Raw genomic sequence first — 6000 nt, 5'->3', positions numbered from 1 at the left:
GGATGCTGCTAAAAGGGGTATTTCTGCCTTACACTGTATCCTTGGCCATATACTCCAGCTGCCTCAAGCACTAACATTTGTGCATGGTACAGTGATTGTACTAGGAAAACTCATAAAGAAAAAGAAGGGGGTTGCAGCTGAGTAATTCCTCAAGAGCACATTTACTTCCATCAAGAATACAAGACAAACTTCCTCCATGAACAATGTCCCAGGTTCCTGGGAAGACATGGTGGTTTAGTACTGTGCCGACTAATGCTCCAGGTAAAGGAGATTAATAGATCAGGAAAGACAGTATCCTCATGGCCTTTGTCAAGGTCAGTCTAAAAGCAGAGTCTGTGTGGGCCTCTATGACTAGACGTGACTCGTCTCTGTGTAGATAAAATAAATTGTTTTTCATTTACGAGGATAAAGTTAGTCTGTAAAGCCAAGACCTTCCTAAAATTTAATGTCTACACATCAGCCCTGCTTTTTCCAAACTGTATTTTTTTAATTAATAGTATTATATTCTTTTTAATGTAAGGAAATTAAAATTAAGTCATAATAACATCTTTTTTAAAAAATGCACATGGATTACTATACTATTGAGCTGCAGTCAATACTGTTGAGCTCCAGTCAGTATGCATCAAATAGGAGAGTTTATCGCCTTTATAAGCAATGATGTTGAAACTCTAGCTGCCGTCTTTATTGATTAAGGAGGCAATGATGCTACATAATTTACTTTTAATCTCTAGTGTAGTATTGAAGTTCTGACATGATAAGACCAGAAGTCATCAATTGCTACACCTGCAATTCAACTGTAAGATTCAAGTACCTTAACTTTATTTTGGAAAATATTGATAAACTCATTTAGATTGGCCTGATATTTAAAGCTGAGGCCTGTACAAGTTTAGCTAGAGAAATGAGATGTTTTTTTCATAATATGCTGTTGTTCAAAAATAATTTATCTCTTACTTTGTCTCCTCTGAAGTGAAATCATATATGTATATAAAAGCGACAAAAATGGCCCTCACAATAAAAATCTTTGGAGCATAATCTCCTTAAGCTAAAATTTATTTGAAAGTCTTTTAATGCTCATTGTATAAAATTCCTTCTTATCTAGAAGCTAGTCCTTCTTTGGGGGGGGGGAGGGGGAGGGACAAAACAAAAAACCTGAATGTGTCCACTGAAATGTATCCATAAATAAAGTAACTAATAAGTGAAAAAATAAAAATAGTTGCAAAGCTTGGAATGTATTGGCAGTCCTTGTTTAAACAATCATGCAAACATTGTTTAATACCTGGAAAAATTGCTTAAGATCTAGAACACTACTGGAGTCTGGTATGTATTGTCAGCAAATGCTTTAAGCTGGTCGTGTATTTTGCTATAAGATGAATGTGAATGTTAAGTAAATAGATGGAATAATCTTAATTAGCTTCAAGAAAAAGCCTGATTTAACGAAGAAGCTGTGCAGTGCTAGTCAGCAATTTTAGAATTGTATAGTGGATGTTATTAAGATGATTTATTTTGCAAACTTTGGTTGAGAAAAAATTACTTCTGAGCTAGTATTTTTAATTAAATTACAAATATCAGATTATAGTTTTTAAGAAACCATTTAGCCGTATTCTGGATTCTTGGGACTGCATTGCACCACTGTCCTGGTTTCAGCTGGGATAGAGTTAACTGTCTTCCTAGCAGCTGGTATGGTGCTATGTTTTGAGTTCAGTATGTGAAGAATGTTGCTACCACTGATGTTTTCAGTTGTTGCTCAGCAGTGTTTAGACTACAGTCAAGGATTTTTCAGCTTCTCATGCCCAGCCAGGGCACAAGAAGTTGGCACAGGACACAGCCAAGGCACCTGACCCAAACTGGCCAACGGCGTATTCCATACCATGGGACGTCCCATCTAGTTTAGGAACTGGGAAGTGGGGGTGGGGAATCGCCGCTTGGGGACTGGCTGGGTGTCGGTCGGCGGGTGGTGAGCAATTGCCCTGCGCATCATTTGTACATTCCAATCCTTTTATTACTACTGTTGTCATTTTATTAGTGTTATCATTATCATTATTAGTTTCTTCTTTTCTGTTCTATTAAACTGTTCTTATCTCAACCCACAAGTTTTACTTCTTTTCCCGATTTTCTCCCCCATCCCACTGGGTGAGGGGGGAGCGAGTGAGCAGCTGCGTGGTGCTTAGTTGCTGGCTGGGGTTAAACCATGACAACCACACAGATGATTCTTTATCAGCTAAAAAAATCTTTCTTCACAGAGACCGGCTCCTAATACACCAGTTCAGCATATTGCTCTCCCTTGTATCTGACACAGGAGATGTGCTGATAAAAACCTCAGCATAGCTGGAACATTGCTTTCTTCTCCACAGCATGATTAGAGTCAACTAAGTAGATTTTCCCAGAGTTTCTCTGGGATCAAATCCATGCTTACCAGCTTAAGTATCAAGAAAATGCATAAATGGTTAAGAGACAATCTTCCAGCTCTTTCTTCATCACAGCTGCACTGCGTACAAAAGGGGCAACACAGAAAATCAGCCTAAAGCCTAGTTTCCCCAGAATAAAAAAACTCTGAGAAGTTTCTATAAACTTATGAAAACTTATGTTTGAACAAATATGCTTGAAAGTCTCTTCCCTTCACAGAGTAATAACATTAAAGTGAACATCCTTCAAAATTAATTTTAAACTTCTAGACTTGCATAAAAGCTCCCCCATGATTTTGATAGCAGGCATCACTAGTAACAGTTTAACTTCAGTGCTGCTGCTTGAATATACATAACATTTTTTCATTTGGGGTGAAATGTTTACCTACTCTTCTATTCTAAGACTGTGAGGTGGAATGAATTATCCCCTTTTGTGGGTTATGCTGCGTTATGATATAATTTTAGTTACTACTGTAAGCTCTTGGCAGAGAAAGGCAGAAGTAGCAAATAAATACTTGCGTATCTAAATAATTCTTTTCTGGCCTTAATAAAAATGATGAACATGAGAGTTACGGTAAGGCAGCTGAATGGAATGAGAATAAGACAGTGGAATGTGCAGTCAGCTCACCATTGTCTAGGATGATAGTGGCAACTGGGATATCTCAGGCAATTGAAAATATGGTTAATAACATGGGAAACATAATAGACAGGCACTCCACCGTTCTGAGATGGTGGTTATTCCTGCACCTTCCAGGTTATTCCTCTGGGTTATTGGGCCCAGGTTATTGATCTGGTATTAACTATGCAATGAAGAGGGAACAGAAATCTGGCTGGGTTCTGTGCAGAGCCACCAGAAGCTGAATTATCAGTGTATGAACCCAGCTGTACCGCTCCCAAGACCTGTTAAAGCCACAAAGCAGCACTGCTCCTTTGGCATAACTGGCACCAGAGCTAGCAGATCTTTCCAGGCCTGCCCCTGGGTGTCACTGTTCTGTGTTTGCAGAACTGGGAGAGTTAAGGAGCAGGCTGAGAGACATCTCTGCACCTTGCATGACCTAAGTCAGCCCTGAAGCTGAGTGCGCTACGGATGCTTTTACCTCTGTTAGACCCGAGCTGATTCTTGCAGAGCTACTGCAATGTCTCAGTGCTGCACAGCTACTAGTGGGCCACAGCTAGCCAGCTCTAAGGTGGCTGGACAGGGCTGCATGGAGAACTAGCCAGCCCACCTCCATGTCCCAAAAGGGAAAAATTACTGGGATGGCACAAAGGTGATCTCAAAGTTGGAAATTTAGGCTTCCTTATTGTGCGATTGCACTGAATTTGTAGTGCATTGATTCTGAGCAGACTAATTGTAGGATTCAAGTGGGATTTCCCCCTGCCGCCCTTCATATATATGAGTTGGATGTTCAGGGCTTCACAAACTGGCCATAGCTAGAGGCAGGACACAGAGAACAATTCTGCTACTGGTACTGAAAATCACTTAGGTTCCTGGCTGGTTCATCTTGTCCACAAAGGTTGGACTAAATAGATTGCTGGATTTGGACTACTTTTGATCCAGAGCAGTTTGGCTAAGATGCAGCTACAACACTAGCAATGGCCTTAAACTTTTCTGTCCCCTTCTTACAGCTTTTGGTCTTTTACAGTACAAAGCTTCAATTTGTTACTGTGAAACATTTTTGTGCTTTATGAAAGGTAGGAGCAGGTATTCTGAAGTGGATCTCATACACAAATCTGTGTGCTTGTGTGAAAGGGATGGGTTTCAATGGTACAGTCACTTCAGCCATGAAATTCTTTTTTGCTTTTCTGTATTTTATAGTTATAGCTGTTCTTCAAAAGGTTTCATACAGTGTGGAGTAGTGCTAATTCCTGTTGGCTGTATTTCCAAGATGCCTAATGAGAGAAAATTCAAGAAGGCTGTAGTTGGTAGGTTGTCTCCTGGCACATCTTTCCTTCCACCTGTTTGGAACTTCTCTCAACAGAAAACTGCACATACTGGATCAGTTTCAGTGAACTGAAATCGTTAATTTCCTTAGCTCCCTAGTAAAGCCCATTCATTTTGAAACCATTACTGGAATATAATTTCTTGAATAACACAAATGCTGTATCTCATACTGGTGAATAGTAAAAAAAATCCAAGACCCAAATCCTTTTCAAACAAAAGTGTAATATGCAACCACATGAACAAAATGGTGTAATCAAATCATAGCATTTCAGTTTTACTTTGGCAAAGAGATAATACAGTCATAATCTGAGAGCATCAAGAATATGTAGCTCTCCCCTTTTTTGAAATGTGTAGAATGAAATTGCTGAGGAATGCATCTTCTGCCACAGTCGTTAATGCCTTTTATTTTCATACTTATTGAGGAACGTCTTGTTTGATGCAGCTGTGTCATAACTGAATAGCATTAATTTTTTAATTGGACTTTTTAAGGTTGTGCGGTGTTAAGGTTTCATTTAGTCTCAAGTCAGCTTGGATTTTATGGGGCTATGGCTTTTCTTAAAGAATTTCCCTAGATGCTTCACCTAGGTTGTCTAAAGACATTAGCACATCATTTAGTTGCTTGAAAGTTTAACCAGCATTTTGCTGTTTAAATTGTTAGTAGGATTAAAGACACTATCATGTCAAAAGAGTGAGTTTTCCCTTCGTCTACATCTTCCACCTCCTACTCCCTCCCCTTCCTCTGTGGCTGCCTAAATTGCTTCTCAATTTAATTCAGAGTGAAATGACTTTCAGTCTCTGAACAAAAAATAAATTAAAAAAGTAAAGCCGATTTAAAAGATTTCGATTGAAAAAGGACCCTGTCGACTTTTTCCCACAGGAATTTCTCAACAAAAAGTGTCTGGGATTGACTTGCCTTGGCCGTGTCAGCGCAAAACACCTCCGGAAACAGTTTCCCCAAGAGCTCTTCGTGGACTCCTAAAACTCACATCACCCTTGGCTTTGAAACGCTAATTTCAGGCTAATCTAATTAGGCTAATGACTTACCCACGACCGTGCAAGAAAGCTGGGATAATCTCTTTGAGATTTTCCTGCCTCCCAGACTTGCACTTCCTTCATTGCATCAGACTGGCTCTAAACAGCAAGAAGCACAAACTTTGATTTCACTGAAGGGAAAGGGTCTTTAAATAGGGATCTGTTTAGAAACCAAACTGCCGTGCATTTGAGGAGACATTAAAAAGAAAATAGGTTTTGGTAGTGAAGGAGCAAAGCATGCTTAAATATCGATTATGTTTTGTTTTGTCTGTGTGTCTTCATTCAACAGGACAGAGAGCACGTAAATGTTAGTACGATCGGCTAACACAAACAGTCATGCAGGGATGTAGCTCTGTTCCGCTTATCCAGCGCATCTCTGCACCTTGATCATCTGTAGTGAAGATCGCAAGCCTAGAGGCGGAGAAATGCAGCCTGGTCCCCTTGTAAAGAGGAACTGGCCGAAATCTGTCCAAATGTTGTGCAGTTGTGAACTCAGCCTTATTTTTAAGTGCTGACTGAAAGAAGATAAGGAAACCTGAGCGTGTGCAAGCCAGGCTCTGTGATCCTCATGTCAAGTTTGATTAAGCTAGAATCTGGCAATTCTTCCTGTTAAGCAATTACTTA

This window comes from Haliaeetus albicilla, chromosome Z (genome assembly GCF_947461875.1).
Source record: "Haliaeetus albicilla chromosome Z, bHalAlb1.1, whole genome shotgun sequence".
Taxonomy (NCBI): domain Eukaryota; kingdom Metazoa; phylum Chordata; class Aves; order Accipitriformes; family Accipitridae; genus Haliaeetus; species Haliaeetus albicilla.
The sequence above is the reverse complement of the archived record's forward strand: the minus strand, read 5'-3'. Positions refer to the sequence as shown.